General features: G+C 36.3%; 1 protein-coding gene across 1 annotated transcript in view; it reads right to left on the reverse strand.

Moving 5' to 3' along the window:
• LOC120532067 (kinesin-like protein KIF24) overlaps positions 1-15,606 on the reverse strand; it is an 81,814-nt gene extending 66,208 nt beyond the window's left edge. Inside the window, exon 1 of the mRNA XM_039757975.1 lies at positions 15,284-15,606. The gene's annotated coding sequence lies outside the window, so the exon portion shown is untranslated. The remainder of the gene's footprint in view (positions 1-15,283) is intronic.
• Between the last annotated feature and the right edge of the window lie 2,895 nt (positions 15,607-18,501).

Here is an 18,501-nt window from a genome sequence, read left to right on the forward strand (position 1 = left end):
AGTATGCTTGTTTTTAGCAAAAAAAAAAACCAAAACCAAATAGTAAAGTGTGTTGTGTAGTGTAGTAAGCTTCCACTAACATTAAACTCATATTGCAGCATATCCAAACCAAATAAGTGTACAGTTCTGTCTCAATGTGACACAAAAACTAAACTCCATAGTACCTCTTTAACCATACTATAATTACTAAAATATTATATAAAATAGAAATGTATTTGTAAAATAAAAACTAAAAATACACAATGAAGGAAAACTAAAACTAAACTGAATTTCCAAGTAAGGTTGGAAAAAATACAGAAATAAAAAAGGCAAAACAATAATAACCTTGCCTCCCTCCTGGCACCAGTCATCCCTGGATAGCTAAACCACAGCAATTGTAACATCTAACATCACAAAGCCCATAATAAACAATAATGGTGGCCTTGTAATAAAATGTTATATGTCCTCCACATTCAGATACATCAGGTGTCATGGGAGATTACCAATTGTGTTAACATGTACTTTGTCAGCTTATGAAAGACTTGTGATCATATGCATCATGGCATCTGGTGGAAGGTGATGCAAGAGTAATGGGTGCTGGGGCCATTACTGTATGTACTAGTGGAGCAAGAGGTATGTGATGACACTACAATTTTTTGCAGTTGATAAAACCATACTAGTCAAATTCCATTTGGTACCTCAGGGAAAAAATAAATAAATCCCATTCAAAATACTCTGTCATTTAAAAAAATAAAAAATTACATAAGCAAACAAAGCTTCAGACAATGGCACGCAGTCTATATATAGCTTAACAATAGTTTTTAATCGAAAAACAGTAATATGATAATATTCAGCATTTACTTGTAATACAATATAAAAATGCTAATTGTAACAGCAACTTCAAAATAATGGTATATCCCTCAAGTAGTTACCCAACTGTCATTTAGGTAAGCTACAGTAGTATTGGCATTCATAAATATTAAAATACAGTGAACTTTATATTACTCAAAAAATTGTTGGAGGATCTCAGTTCAATTGTGTGTGTTTAAAACAAAAAAAATCCATATAAATGAATCAAGTAATTCAAATTCCAATCATTAACACTTGCCAAATCAGTTACTCCAATTACAGTGGAATAAGTTAATGTAACTTATTGAGTTACTCAAACTTACTTTAATTGATAACTTTTTAAACAAACAGTTACGTTAAACCCAATAACTTAATGCTAACTGAGTAAATTGATATGTTGATTGTGTAATTCTCATGTAATGTTATAACTACTTAAAAAGAATTAAAACCAGAAAGTGTATTTCCATACATTATATCAACTTCCCAATCTTATAATTATTAAATAAGACAGACAACTAACCGAAACACATTAAAACCCACCCATTATCACACAACTACAGAGGAATCACACTCCTCAGCCTCCCTGGAAAAGTCTATTTGGGGGTCCTGGAGAGGAGGGTCCATCAGATAGTCGAACCTCAGATTCAGGAGGAACAGTGTGTTTTTTGTCCTGGTCGTGGAACAATGGACCAGCTCTACACCCTTAGCAGGGTCCTGGAGAGTGCATGGGAGTTTGCGCAACCAGTCTACATGCGTTTTGTGGACTTGGAAAAGGCATTCAACCATGTTCCTAGAGGAATCTTGTGGGGGGTGCTCCGAGAGTATGGGGTACCGGACCCCCTGATAAGGGCTGTTTAGTCCCTGTACGATCGGTGTCAGAGCTTGGTCCGCATTGCTGGCAGTAAGTCAATCCCATTTCTAGTGAGAGTTGGACTCCTCCAGGGCTGCCCTTTGTCACCAATTCTATTCATAACTTATGGACAGAATTTCCAGGTACAGCCAGGGTGCTGAGGGGGTCCGGTTTGGTGGACTCAGGATTGGGTCACTGCTTTTTGCAGATGATGTTGTCCTGTTTGCCTCATTAGGCCGTGATTTTCAGCTCTCTCTGGATCGGTTCGCAGCTGAGTGTAAAACGGCTGGGATGGGAATCAGCACCTCCAAATCCGAGACCATGGTCCTCAGCTGGAAAAGGGTGGAGTGCCCTCTCAGGGTTGGAAGTGAGATCCTGCCCCAAGTGGAGGAGTTCAAGTATGTCCGGGTCTTGTTCACGAGTGAGGGAAGAATGGAGCACGAGATCGACGTGCGGATCGGTGATGCGGGCTCTGCATAGGTCTGTCGTGGTGTAAAAAGGAGCTGAGCCATAAGGCAAAGCTCTCAATTTACCAGTCAATCTACATTCCTACCCTCACCTATGGTCATGAGCTGTGGGTATTGACTGAAAGAACGAGATTGCAAGTACAAGCAGCTGAAATGAGTTTCCTCCACAGGGTGTCTGGGCTTTCCCTTAAAGATAGGGTGAGAAGCTCAGTCATCCGGGAGGGTCTCAGAGTACAGCCACTGCTCCTCCAGATCGAGAAGAGTCAGATGAGGTGGCTCGGGCATCTGATCAGGATGCTTCCTGGACACCTCCCTGGTGAGGTGATCTGGGCATGTCTAACTGGGAGGAGGCCCAGAGGAAGATCTAGGACACACTTCAGGGACTATGTCTCTCAGCTGGCCTGGGAACACCTCGGGATTCCCCCAGAAGAGCTAGAAGAAGTGGCCGAGGAGAGGGAAGTCTGGGTATCTTTGCTCAAGCTGCTGCCGCCGCGACCCGATCTCAGATAAGCGGAAGAGGATGGATGAATGGCATTATCACACAGAAAGAAAAAAACATGTTGGTGTGATCAGGGCTGTGGAGTCGGAGACAATTTTGGGTACCTGGAGTCGGAGTCGGCAAAAATGTACCAACTCCAACTCCTAATAAATTTAAATGGTAATAAAAAAATAAAAAAAATACAGCAAGTTCAAATGTCCCATTTCACAAACAATAGTCATAATTAAGTACTTCTCTGGTGTAAGAATAAAGCCGTGCATAGCTGTGTTACTACTAGTGTGAAGTTCAGCTGAGCTATTATACAACCAGGCATTCACATATTGTAATCTGGATTATGGTACATTACAGAAAGTGTTTTCATTTTATTTCAGATATAATGTGTTTAACAAGTTCATTTGAGTGTAAAAAAAGCGTAATGATGTAGGTGTAGGTGGGTGTGCCATGGCCTGATGTGTGTTCAGGGGTTCTGTCTGCATTCTCCACGTATGCTCCCACCCAGGACTAAACTTTAGCACAACTTTGCACACCACCTGTTCTAGAAGATTTTGAAATTAAAAAGGAACAGATTCTATGTATTGTGACAGATAATGCTTCCAATATGTTAAGCACAATTGAGAAAATGAATAAAATAGATGAAGAAAGTGGCAAACAGATATTAGAGGAAGACAGTTCTGCCAGTATTGGAGAAGGTGAAACTTTGGATAACATTGCTGAAGCATCATCTATGCTTACTACCATTCAACATATGCATTGTGCTGTTCATACTCTGCAACTTGCAATAAGAGATGGATTGAAAGATCATCATGCAGCTACTGTAATTGGTAAATTGAGGCAAGTAACTGTTGCAGGCAGGGCTCCTAAAACAGATGCCATTTTGAAAAGACATGCAGGAAAAGGAGCCATTTTGGATCAAACAACACACTGGGGAGGCACCTGTTTGATGGTAAAGTGTTTGCTTGAACTAAAAGACTTTCTTGAAGAACTGGATAATGAAAATGTTTTATTAACTGAAAGCCAGTGGGCACAAGTAAAAGAAATGGAAAGTCTACTTTCTTACCCCTTTACTGTCGCCAAGAGGTTGCAAAATGAAAATCTAACACCTATTAAAATTGTCTTGGAATGGAAGAGCTTGATATATTGCCTGAACAAAAGTGGAGGGTTAATTGCTGATGGCATCATATCGTCAAAGAAGAAAAGAGAGAGTCTCCTACTGGATAATCAAATAGCTGCTTTTTAAGTTGATCCAATGAGCCAAATTTTGTTGAGCAGTGACCAGGTTGCTAATGGAAAAAAGGGATTATTACTACCTGAAACACCACCACTGGATGAAGCTATAAGCACTGGTAACTCAGGATCATCCTCTTCAAGACGTCATTACTATGAACTTGGACAGAAAGCTAATAAGCTCTTAGCTCAACAAATCCACAAGCAAGAAGTTCGCAATGCAATCCTAGCAATCACCAATACAAATGGAGACAAACTCATTGATTATAAAAATATAATGCACACATTTAGAGACTACTATAAATCCATATATTCTACCGAGTTTAAAGAAGACAACACACAATCTAATGTATTTCTGGATGCATTACAGATACCACAAATTGATACTCTTAGTGAAGAGGAACTGAATAAACCTTTGGCGCTATCAGAAATACTAGATGCTATAAAATCACTTCAGAGTGGGAAAGCAGCAGGCCCTGACGGCCATTTTATAAGAATTTCTCCACTTAGCTAGCTCCCCTTGTTTTAGCAACATTTACATAAGCTAGAGATAATCAAATTCTACCTCAAACTTTTCACCAAACACTTTTTCACCTAAAAAAATAAGGGCTTATTACAATGTGCATCATACGGACCAATTTCACTTCTGAATAATGATGTTAAGATACTCTCCAAAGTCCTAGCTAGAAGGATGGACAAAGTGCTGCCTTCGGTAATATCGCAAGATCAAACTGTATTTTTTAAAGGTCGACACTTAGCTTCCAATCTTCAACGCCTGTTTAATGTAATATATTCACCCACAAAGTCAAACACCACAGATATGATATTTTCGTTGGATGCAGAAAAAGCATTCGATATGATTGAATGGAACTACCTTTTCACTACATTAGAGAAATTTGGGTTTGGCCCGAACATTTCTGCATGGATCAAACTACTGTATACCAATCCAGAAGCTTCAGTTTTTTGTAACATTAATTTAGACTACTTTAAACTAGAACATGGTACCAGACAAGGATGCCCCTTGTCACCACTACTTTCTGCAATCACCATTGTGCCACTGGCAGTTCACTATTGAAATGCTTATCAGATAAAGGGAATTATCAGAGAATGACTTGAACAGAAAATGTCTCTATATACAGATGATATGGTAACGTATACAATATATCAGACCCACAAAATACTGTGCCTGCAGTCCTAACAGCACTTACAGATTTTTCAAAGATTTCCAGTCTCAGAATTAATTTGAATAAAAGTGTGCTCTTCCCAGTGAATTCTAATACAATATTAGATTGGACACCTTCCCTTTTATAATTGCAGATCAATTTAAATACCTAGGGGTAAACATCACAAGTAAACATAAAGCTCTTTATCAACAAAATTTCATCATCTGTATGGAAAAAATTAAGCAAGACTTACAATATACATCATTAAGCAATTAGATTCAACCATAACCTCATTTATTTTGAACTTAAAATATCCACGTTTCCAAAGAGCAACCCTACAAAGACCTAAGGCAGAAGGTGGCATGGCTGTACCTAACTTTCAGTTTTATTACTGGGCAGCAAACATACGTGCTATATAAACCTGGACATGGACACAGATAGATGAACATATACAGGCTTGGTCCCAAAAGAAATAAAATCCCGCAGTACTTCTTTATATTCCCTGCTTTGTGCCCCTATAAATGCAAGTTATCTACAATATACTAACAACCCAATTGTGCTTCACTCACTCAGAATATGGAACCAATGTAGGAAGCATTTTAAGATAGAGAATCTTTTATCTGTGGCACCTCTACACAAGAACCTTTTTCAACCCTCGCAAACATATGCAATTTTTAATATCTGGTAAACAGTTGGGATTAAACCACTTAGAGATCTTTACATAGACAACATCTTTGCATCCCATGAACAATTACATTCCAAATTTAACTTTCCAGCAACACATTTCTTTCACGATCTTCAAATTAGAAGCTTTGTTAAACAGAATCTGCCTGGTTTTCCTTATCTTCCACCTTCCTCTATGCTGGAAAAATATTGCTCAGTTTCAAGGACTTGGTCAGCATTTCTGCAATATATAGAATTATTTTACAGTCCCTCCCTTTCAAAGATCCAAGAGGACAGTGGGAAAAGGATCTCTCACTCAACATATCAGAAAAGGAGTGGAAGGCAGCAATGAAGAGAATTCACTCAAGTTCCATATGCGCAAAGGATACAATTATTCAACTCAAAATTATATAATCGAGCGCATCTGTCAATTTAAAATTGTACAAAATGTTTCCAGGGCAAGATCCAACCTGCAAACGCTGCAATCAAGTTCCACCCTCACTGAGTCACATGTTTTGGGCATGCACCAAATTAACATCATTCTGGACCAAAATCTTTAAATGCCTTTCAGACAGCCTTGGTGTCACAGTCCCTCCTAAACCATTAACAGCTGTGTTTGGTGTACTTCCAGATGGGCTTAAAGTGGAGAAGGACAAACAAACTGTGATTGCCTTTACTACACTATTGGCAAGTAGACTTATCTTGCTCAACTGAAAGAATCCTAACTCTACTCTTTTAAGTCAGTGGGTAACTGATGTTTTATGCTATTTGAAATTGGAAAAAATCTAATTCTCACTTAGAGGATCTGTGCAGAACTTTTTCAAAACCAGTCAGGATCTAATTACAGTAATAACATTTTAGATTAAGCTCTTAAAGCACTGAGAAAGCAGATTCTTTTCCCATTTCTTTTTCTTCTCCATTTATCTTTATCTGCTTATGAAACTCACCGATTTACTTATTTTTATTAGCTTTAAGTTTTACTCTGTTGGCCAAGCTCTCTTTCTTAGGGGTGGGGGTTGATTTGTTCTCAGTCCTATTTTTTTTTATAAAAATTGATCTATTTGTATGGAATGTTTACAATAAAATCAATAAAAAAAAAAAAGAATTACACTTTGATTCCTACTTGGACAAAAGGAAAGTTTCAAAACCAAACCGACATCACCTATGCGTGAAAGATAAACAACTAGTAAAATGTCCAAATAAAGAGATTCCAGCAGGAGTTTTTTTTAAAGAATTAAAAAGTAGTTGAAAGGTATGAACACACATCGAAACTGACTGTAGAAGAAGCCATCCTTGTTGATCCAAAGATTATTAGTGATGTGGCTAGAACTGTAACAGCAATGCCTCCCCACCCAAGTCAGTGCTGAAAGACTATTTTCAGCTCTAAAACTAAACAAGTCGGATTTAACAGCTTCTATGAAAGAGGATCTGGCAGAAGCAATCCTGTTTCTTAGAACATTGCATTGAGTTAATTTTGGATTGCATTTAACAGCTATTCTACTCTACAACTGTATTCCAAGTTTAAAATATAAACTGTTTTTTGTTCATGTAGTTAAGCTTTGTTTTTGTTTCAAAACTACCGAAGAATGTGGTTTATATTAAAGTTCCTGTTCCTGATTTTTATGCACGCTACTACTTTACAGCCACTTCATAAAAACAATAAATAAAACCTTACTGTTTTCATTTTTTTGTTTTTTTGTTTAACTGGCCAATATGGTAGAGAGTCAGCTTCCTAGCCAGTAGTTGTGGTTAAATGAAGTTTATACTGCTTTCCTTCAATCAACATGGAAAATACATTAGCATATTAAAAACAGGGGAGTCGGAGTCGGGGTCGGAGTCAGAAGTACCGGAAACTAAGTTGTTGGAGTCAAAGAATTTATCTACCGACTCCACTGGCCTGGTTGTGATGTAGGGTCAGGACGTGCAATGACTTTGCCAAATTATCCAAGATACAGTATCCAAAAGACACTTTTATAACCAATAAATCTTCACTGCTTTAAAAATATTTGTTTTATATTTTTCCCCCCCGAGATAACCAAAACACTCCTCAAATCTCTTGACAAATTTGGGCATTTTTTAAGTAATCTAAGTACAATTATGTTAATAAGGTATTTATTTTTACCAAGAAAAGTAACTGAAATACCATTCTGGGAAATATCTTTAAAAGCAATAACACCCAATCCCTTTTTGCCTTGCTGAAAAAATTTTATTTTGTGGATCCTGTCCACATGGAAAGATTTCAGCATGTCATTCCAATATGAATACCATTTTTTTTTTGCCAATAAGAGTTTTTTCTTTGGTTACATAAATGAGTAGAATTACAATGACATCTAAGTAAACTGTCAGTTGCATTAGAAACAATTATGTAAAGCTTACTAACATACGAATCTTTTAGTTGAATCAACTTAAAATAGCTGAGTAATTTAAACATTTTCCAAAAATAATTTTTTTAAAACTTTAAATATGTTCATTTTGATTAAAGTCAACTTAAAACAACTGGTAATGGCAATATACATTAGAAATTGTATCTAAGAATGATACTAATATTTAAAGAAATGCAATTCATTCACAATGTTACTACATAAATGATCCTTCTAAATGAACCACATATGAGCTTCAAGTCACTTGTACTAGAAGTAGACAATTAAAGCCTAGAAACCTTCTTCTTTTGATTAAAGCCAATTTAAGTTAGCTGTGTAATGAGAGAATACAGAAAGAATGTTTTTCTTTGAGTGCAGGGCTTTACAGGCAGAACCATATGAACACCATGAAAAAATAAAGCCAGTAAACACACGGATGAAAATGAGAACACTGACTTCCAAATCCAACACTGGCATATATACTTCAAGTAAAGACAACCTGACAGTCATTTATTTCATTACAAAAAAATTGCAATAGTTTGCCAATTTAAACATGGATGAACCTTCCATAATATGTGTTGAAAAATATTTTACATTTGTAAAGTGTGTGTGTGTGTGAGAGAGAGAGAGATAATAGCAATCAGTTTCAATGTCTTTAGTCAATGATGAAAATGTTACCTGTTAAGGCTTTGCCACATTACACGACTTTTCAAGCAATTTTCAGTCAGTCACAAATCTAATTAAGAACCAATGAACGCTCAGCTGGACATACACAGCATACATATAATGCAACTATGAGACATAAGGAATGTGGGTGTTTCAGAACGTGCAAACAAAAGAGAGGCTTATCTTGCAGCTCTCTTCTGCTTTATACAGTATATCGCAACAGAATGAGATTGTGGATGAATCTGTCATACCAGGAAAGAATTCATACAGCACCAGTTCTGTCAGGCAGATATTCTATTCTATTGGATATCAGAAAAAGGGGGAAGTGCATTTTTTGTCATTGCTTGTTCCAAAGTGTGCAGAAACATTAAATGTGCTGTAATAATAAAATACACAGTGAAACAACACTCTGCAACAGACAAGGGTAAATACACAAAAAAATGCCTATAGAAAAAGTATGAAATTACTAAAGATTAAACACCGCATTTAAATGGCTTTGTTGATGAGCTACACCAAATTTGGTAGTATACCCTGATGAAAAGTGCAAATTGACTAGAAGTACAAAAACACTTATGCAAAAATTTCTCACTATGATGCAGCCAGTCAACATAACACAAACACAGAAGTTATGGATGTTCTGTTGAACTCTTTTTTTTTTTTTTTAAATGACCAAAAAGGTTTGAAAAGGAGGTCTGAACGTATTTTTATGACCTAGGATGTATAGCTGACCAGGGATCTAGGAGTCATAGTGGACTTATCAGTGTCTACATCAAAACAGTGTTCAGAAGTGATCAAGAAGAAGGTTAACACGATATTAGGTTAGATATCACAATATGTGGAGTACGAGACAAGGAAAGTTATGCTTAAGTTACATAACACACTAGTGTGACCTCACTTGGAGTAGTATGTATAGTTATAGTCTCCATATATAAAAAAAGACAGAGCAGCACTAGAGAAAGTCCAGAGAAGAACAACTGGACTGCTCCTGTGATTAACAGTCAGGTAGTATGACATACCCAGTAACTTAGTCCATTCTGTCTGTGTTATACTCCGACAAAGTCGAACAGGTTTGTTTTTGTCATAAGTCATATAGGATTACTTGTGTGTGCAAGAGTTAATATCCAGTGAGCTCTCAGCTAAACGTACAATTTTTATAATGCAGCTATGATGAATAAACTTTAGTGTTTTGGGCCTCACAAATAGACAGGTTTGTATGTTTAATGTCTTGTGATTTATGTACCATGACAGAATGAGGAGAAACAGAAAAAACACCCGAGATTGTGGCAGAACGCTCCTGGAAAACATTCATACAGTATATGCTGTTGGGGGATTGAAGAGTGAGCTCATGATATTTTGGAAATATGAAGCTAAGGTGGATAATCATTCCAGAGTAATGAATTACATGCTTACTTGGTGTGTTTGATTAGATTAGTCAGTAAGCAGCCGTTTTTCATGATACATTACACTCTGACATCCTTGAGTGATCAGATCAGGTTTGTTTGGGCTGCTAAACTATGCATCTTTTTATAAACTCAGACAGTGCAATAAGAAGTAGAAATGTATTGACCTGTTGACAAAACATTCTTTCATTAGATTTTTGCAGAAAATAAAACTCCCATTTATGTTTTTTAAAACTTTACTAAATGGTAAAAATGTTTCTACAAAATACAGCTTAAATCAGTAACATAATGTATCATTTAACCATATAAAACATGTGCAACACAGTTCTCTATCAACCAATAAATAGCAGGATATCTCAAGTGTATTTCAAGATATGAACACTTTGACAAGACATTATGATGCTAGTTGTTAATTTAATGTTAGTTTAAACTGAAGTGTACCTGCTTGAACTCCTATAAATCAAGATATCATTCTTACAGTCCTGTTTGAGCTGCTTGTGTTGATCAGGTATATTATTTACTATGGAGGAATATCTGTGCCCAAATTAGATGTAATTCAACTAGCAAACTACACATAGCATGTGTGTAATGCATTTAATTTTGATATGTTTTTTTTTGTGTGTTCTATTTAAAAATAAATGAATCGTACAAAAAGTGCAAGGCATTTCATGCAAACTAAGTGAAATGTAATGGATTTGCTTTACTTTATGTTAAGGAACACTCAGCGTTCAATCTAATGAACATGAATTAAATTGCAATATGCCTTTACTGTATATTGCATTTCAGGTTGGCATACATATTGCAAATGTAATGAATACTTTGATTTCTTTATTTTGCTACACGACACGAAAATTAAAAGCATGAAACAAAGCTGTATCATATTACAATGTATTTTGCATAATGGATTGCATTTAATTCTGGCACAGAAATTTCTCAGTAGTTTACACTGTTTTTTTCAGAATCAACAATTTTACTCTAGGGTTCTGATGGAAAGGCAAAGCATAATCATAAATGACCTCTGGCTTTATTTTATTTTTTTCTTTTTCTGAACTATTTAAATTTGTAGTGATTTAGCTGTAGTATTGTGGGAAATTATTTTTTTTTTCATGGTTTTTCTAACATATTGGTGGGTGTGCACAAGTAATTCCTCTATTTATAGTCAGACATATGCAGAAACAATTTTTACTTGGAGTTGGTCCTACGGGGAGGGGATAGAACCACACAAAGAGTGATCAGAGAGCAAGCCTTGCGTAAATTGTGATACATGGTTTATCTAAGCAGGTTTCAGTAACAACCTTTTGTAACTGAGGCAACTAAGCATCAACTCTTAGCCTGCTCCATATTAGGCTAAAGATTACGTTTAGCATATTGTCCTGGATTAAGAGTTCATAAACCAAAAAGATACTGGCAAACAGTGCACAGGAAATAGAGTGTGCTGCAGCCACCCACGAACAGAAGGCTTTAAGAACCAAGTAATAACAGCAGCATTGTTATTATACCAGCCGACAAAGAAGGTTCGACAGTCGTGGATAAAGAGCAATATGTTACCGCAATCAAGGAAATGTTCTCTGATACCACTTCCTATGAGCAATTAACCAGCAACCCTACAAAAACCACTCTAAATAAAATCAGCACCATCCTGGGTAAACTGCGAAATAACCACCATTTACACTTACAAGATTACTCTAAAATTAAATCGTATGATGCAATCTGCCCGTAATTCAACAGTCTCTTAAAAATCCACAAGACCCCTTTAAAATTCAGACCTGTGGTCAGCCTAACAGGTGGACCAATTTACAATTTATCGAAAAGACTTTTTCATATGCTCAAACACTTAACATACGACTCAAATTATTTTGTTAATACAGCTGAGATGGTATTACAGTGCCTAAAGAATGTATTCATTGGTGATGACGAGATCATGGTCTCTTTTGATGTGTCCTTAGATCCCAATTCATCTGGCTACAAAAACTTTACTGACAAAACTAAACAACTCCACCAATAATGGCATAAATGAGGATGACTACTATAGACATAATGCATCTAATATCACTTTGTCAAAATACCCACTTCCATTTTAATGGAAAATACTACAGACAGAAAGGAGGCATGCCAATGGGATCTCCGTCATCAGGACTCTTAGGTGAACTGGTTATGCAGCAATTTGAAAGCTCGGCTCTAACTCAGCTCAAACTTAAACTCTGGATAAGCAACTTCAACAACACGCTCGTCATATTAAAAAGTAGCTGAATTAATTCTACAGCTACATCAACTCAGTATTCCCAGCAATCCAAATCACGATGGAAAAAAGAAAAACTATTGCATCAATTTCTTTGATGTTTCTATTGAAAGAGGTAACGACACCAGTTTAATTATGAGTGCTTATCACAAGGAATGTTATGCAAATAAAAAAAAAAAAAACTTTTTCTAGCAACCACCATTCATCACATTAATGGAGTTGTGTTGGAACTATATTCAAAAAGATTAACACCCATAGTAAAACAATGGACAAAAAACAATGAAAGACATTATCTTTTTCATCTGTTCACCTCAAACAGCTACCCCAAGACATTTATTAAACAATGCCTACATAGGAGACTCCCCAGACCTCAACAAACAGTCCATTTCAACTTGGTCCACCACAGCACTTACCATACCCTGCCTTATCATTGTGGCGTATCAGAACAGTAGCATGCATCCTGTCCAGATCTGGGATCAAGATAGCGCACAAACCAGCAAACACTTTATGGACTGTCCTTTTCAATGCCAAAAGCAAAAAGTCGACCACAGAGACACGAAACACAGTGCAGTGCATTCCCAGCGGTATATGTGGGACAAACATCTAAAAGACTCACAACACATATACAGGAACACCACAATGCCGTCAGAAGGAAGGACCCCCAGACTCTGATTTACACACATACAAGTTCCACCGGACACACATTTAATTGGAACATTGTGAAAGTAAAATTAAGAGCCAATACCAAGAGTGCCAGTGAGCTGCCTGAATTATGGCTCTCTATTGAAAAAGCCATTAACAGACTCTTGTACTTGAACCCAGCATATGCAGCCTTAAAAAGAAGAACATCCAAATAATAAAAGACTTTATGACCAACACCTTCCAAACCCCACCTTATTAATCCACCCTCCCCCTCCACCTGCTATATATTGCCTTTGATTCCTGTACTGTAAATCATTTTCCTCTCATGATGACACCTAGTAGGTTGTCAAAAGCTTAACAAAAAAAATTAAAATAAAAAATAATATACATAATGCTGCTATGGTGTCCTTCAACCATTATTTGTTCTAATGAAACAAGTAAATGGATAGGTGTAAAAATTGTACAACCCTAAACTAATAATTTAGATTTTTAAGTAACAATGTTCAGTGTCTCAAGAATTACAAAAAATGTAAAATTTAGAATTACTTTATTGATCTGACTCATCCACATGTCTCTGGAAGATAGCATAGCAGAAGAACCTGTCATTAAAATCACAACTGGTGCATTCTGGTGCATTGGAGTTTGGGGTAAGTGCCTTTAATTTTGTCATTTAATGTGAATGGGTGCTGTTTAGTGTAACAGACTATTTTTGGCACTTTTCAGTGAGCAATCTGCTTTAATCAGGCTTTGATTTTATTAACTGGAAAACAGCGAGAAGAACCGGAGGAAAGTAAAGGAGATGGCTTTGTACATGATGCAGTTTACTAGTATACTAGAGTTTTATTAAAATGCAATTAAATATGTTGAATGCAGAACAATATCACCTACGTTTTTGAAAATCATTATAAGACATCCCAGAATAGGCATATAATACAATAACAAAACACATAAACTCAGTATGCAGTTTGCAAATATGTGCAAAAATGAAAGACAGAAAACATTTGGTTATATTCAGAGGATTGTGTCATTGTATAAACAGTCCAAAATAAAAGTGGGGCTAGACAGACTTGCATGATTCTACTTAAATACATAAATATAAATGAACACAAACACACAAAAGTACACTATTGTACTACAGTTCCAGAATCCTTGGTTTTATATCCTGGCCTACATGCTATAAACGTAGATTTTGAACCTTCCCCTTGCGTCTGCCCGCCTTTTTCCAGGGCTTCTTCCTTTGTTAATCTACATTGGCCCTGTATGACAGGAGAGAAGGGTGTGAGTGAGTGAGCCCTATGATAGACTGGAATCCCACACAAAGTTGGTTTTTGCCTTGCATGCGATACTCAAGGAGTAAACCTTGATATTCTGCAACGCTAGAATAAACAGAGCAGGACAGAAATTCAGGTTATATTTATTATCAAGAAAATATAGATTCATAAACCTGAATGTTTTATTTGAAGTATTACCTCACATTTTATACATAGTTCTTATAGCTCATGGGCCTTTCACAGACAATTACAGTTAAGTCTGTTTTGCATCATAAATGTGTTATGCCGTCAAAAATATCAATGCTTGAAAAATCCGATTGAATAATTTTTTCAGCATTTGTCACGTACATTTCCTAATTGGTGTTGACAAATCTTGTTTACAGTCATGGTGTTAAGTGTAGAATACATCATAAATGTATTACATCACCACAATATATGAGCTTTAAAACCTGATTGAATAATTACATATAACACTAACAAATTTTATATTCATGTTTTATAATACTTAAGTTCTATAACTAGCGTGACGTAATCTATTTTACCTTATGTGGATTGAAGTTACGAGTCCTTTACAAAAACATCGTGATTGGCCTTCTAGTGAAGTGCAACCACTGCGGTCTTCTGTTAAGATTCTGCTAATTTTACTGTATATAAAAGGATTTAAGTACATATATACCTCAGTTGTACTATCGCAGGTAGAGCGCTGTATATAAGTGGATCACTACAAGCCCAAAAACTTAACCAAAACCTGTTTCAGTTCAAGTGAAACATGATGATACGCCTTTATATAGTGTTTTTTGTGTTATCAGAGCTTTTTTTATAAATAGTACTAAAAAATACAAGTATTAGAGATGTAGGGGTGGAGGGTCCGTCTTAATGAAAAACGTAACCAGGCTAAACAGTTAAATTGAACACATTTGAATCTAAGGAACATATTTCAATTATAAACAAGATCATATCCTCCCCAGTACCAAACCATATTTAACGACAGTAAGTAAACCAGTTACTTACCAACAACTTCAACCCCGTCTGGTTTACTCGTGGATTTACCCTCAACTTCCTCTGAATGGTAATTGTTCTCGGGTTTTCACTATGTGGTCCTTGCGGATCCTTGCGGATTGAGAAAATATCCCTTTTAAGTTGAGTGAATTAAATGCATAGGTTAGATCGGAATATTTTCGTCTGCATTTTCATTTTGTAACTTTTAACTACTCTCCGTCCGCAACCCGCCGTCACTTCAAAGTGGCTTCCGCTTAGCTAGTTTCCATGGTGACCACGCAAGCCGTTTCAAACAATCTTACTCCAACTCGCGCCTGCTTACGCGGTAACAGAAGACAAAAGGCGCAATGACATCTGTAAATCACCATTATAACAAAAAAAAAAATTACCATCTTTGAAGTCCCTAATAATTATAATACAAAAAATAATTTTAGAATAAATACACCTAACTCAATACTTACAGCTCAAGTTAGGCTTATCTAGAAATTATGTAAACGAATCTTTAATATTGTAATAAACATAGTATGTTGTTTCTTCCTGTTTTTTTCCCCTACTTTTCTGTCGTGGCAGTCAGTTTTAACAACCTAAACATACTGTAGCGATTCCTACCTTATTCACAAATAAATTAGTTTTGATACAGTGGGTCGTACTTTTTGTGCCACTCTTTTGTAATGATGGATTGGTCCTTAATTATCGCTTGGTTTTAATGAATGTGCTCCGGTGTGACTTACAGCGCTTAGCTGCCGGCTGGAGCCTTTGGGATCAGATTTCAGCAGGGCTCAGCAGGAGGTACTTCGGTGGAAAAGCGATCTACTCCGTCGTTACTTTTAGATTCACATGGTATTCATATTTAGGTTAGTTTTTATTAGATTTGGTTAAACAATATTTACATATGAACCAAAATTAAATGATAACGCAGTAAAAGAGTATACTGCACAAGTGTATATGCTGAAAACGTAATGAAATGTGATACGTCGTAACAGCTTGGACAGATTCCAGATCAACTATGTACCCTTAACAGTTCTGTCAAAGGTCAAATTACGTATTACCATTTTAAACAAGGGCAACGAGAAACCAAAACCGCCAAACCTAGTCTGTAACATGTGGCCAAATGATTGGCCCGAGAGCTCCATAGATGATTGGTTAATAAAAATGATAGACAGCTGTAAAACCTATAACCGAATGCCTCTCGGGTTGCGGTGTACAAAATGGGTGTCCTTTCAAGGAGACCTGACCTCATGATAATCATTCCAATTAAAGCGATGACACTGCCTGCTGAAGAGGTCAATACAGTACATCTATTTGCACAAGCTCGGCGCTAGTGGTGAACAAATGAATCCCTTGAAGCTTTTAAAGCTTCTTCCTAATTATGACGGAAAAAGTTTCGGGAAATAGTGACATCTGGTGGATTACAGAAATCATAGCAACCATGAGCTTGACAAAACCCTAGTACAGTACTCCTCGTAGTTGTTGAACGCATACGTACAATCGGACAGGCGTTCTGAAACGCTAGAAGCCCAAGAACACGTGTATGTTCATTTTCATCTTATGTTAATCATATTATTATTAGTTCTAAATATGTAATTTGTTACTATTATGAATAATGACTTGTAGCACCAGTGCTGACCTGTACCAAGTCCCAATGGCTCTTTCAGGTAGTTCACTATCCTTAGAAGGACCGCTTGCTGCTGTCGCAGTATATGGAATTATTTCGAGACTTTGGCAAGCTTACCGTTTTTATCAATTTCCCCTGCAGCTGGCACTAAACTGCTCATTTGTATGTTGAAACGCCAACTTAATACTACAGACTACTGACAGTACCGCTACTATTGCGATGTAAACAACAAAATGCATCGGCGCTCAGTACACCGGCCAGTACAGGAGAGACGTTACCATACATTATATTCCACCACTGATTCATAATTATATGACAAATGTATCGCGTAGGGCGTTTTCTGCTGTGAGATTATGTGAAAAATGAATTGTTCTTTTACTACTTGGCGAATAATAGTCGTAAGGGCAAAGAGAATCATAACAGGGTTTAAGGAATGTACTTGTGGAACTAGGCACACTGAGGAAGTTCAGAAAATGTTCCAGTACAGAAGAATATTATATCGTGTTATTTACTTTATTGTCGATATCAGAGTCCACACTTCTAGTCATCAAATTTAATTCAATGCTATGGTATAAAATACGAGCGGTAGTTTCACATTCCCCTTCGTTTGTGGGATTGCACAGCTGCCGTCAGGGCGCTGTTGAAGTAGCGGACGTCATCAATCACGTGATCGTAAAGCTTCCATAGATTTGAAGCGGCTGAACTGGTTCAAACGTTACGGTATTTTGTTGCCAGATGTAAGCGGTGCAAAGACGCTGTGGGAGGGGAGGGAGCGGTCCTACACAATGCTAGGTTTTGCGGGTGCAACGCTTTATAAACTTTAATATATATTTAACTTCTTAGACCTATTGGTGACTGTAAAGTAAACTCTCATTCTACTTGAGCGACTGACTAAACAAACATTTCTAATCTTTAGGCATAGATAAGAAGTGGCAGCTAAAAAGTAGTTATTCATCCTGTACTCAGTGGAAAAGTTACAAGCAAAATTAGAACCGTAAACAACTTATCACATGCTCAAACCTATGTATCTTTTAGGTGAAGTTGTAAGAAATGCGTTGTTCTAAAATAGCAATATATATGAGTATGTATATATATATATATATATATATATATATATACAAATTTATGTAGAGAAATAAATTAAAAATTAAAAATAATTTCGTTCTCAGCCGTCACATCACCTAGTATAGTAAAAAAAAAAAGAAAAATACAAACATTTCCTTTTTTTCAGTCCTATTAATCTTTTTATCTCTGTTGAAAAAAATGTGTTCCATAATAAAGGTGAAATATTACAGTAATTACATGAACAAAATTATTAGATGTTATTTTATCAATTAAAAAGCCTTCTGTGGCACACATGTCGTCTGTGATTCACTATGCTGTCTTGGAAGAAAGAACAGATTGTCCAAGGAAAAATTATACTGTATATCTGGTTCACACAACATTGCTCTCGAAGTCATGAGTGGGCTTAGATTTTTTTCTGTCCTTGTAAATATAAAAAATGTTATTACTGACATAAAAATACCTTTTAATTAAATTATTTGCTACCTAATTAAAGTTTCATGTCTGAAATTAATACCGAATGATGTTGTTTGCACCTTATTGTTAGCTGACT

This window comes from Polypterus senegalus, chromosome 7, assembly GCF_016835505.1.
Source record: "Polypterus senegalus isolate Bchr_013 chromosome 7, ASM1683550v1, whole genome shotgun sequence".
NCBI classification, from domain to species: Eukaryota; Metazoa; Chordata; class Cladistia; order Polypteriformes; family Polypteridae; genus Polypterus; species Polypterus senegalus.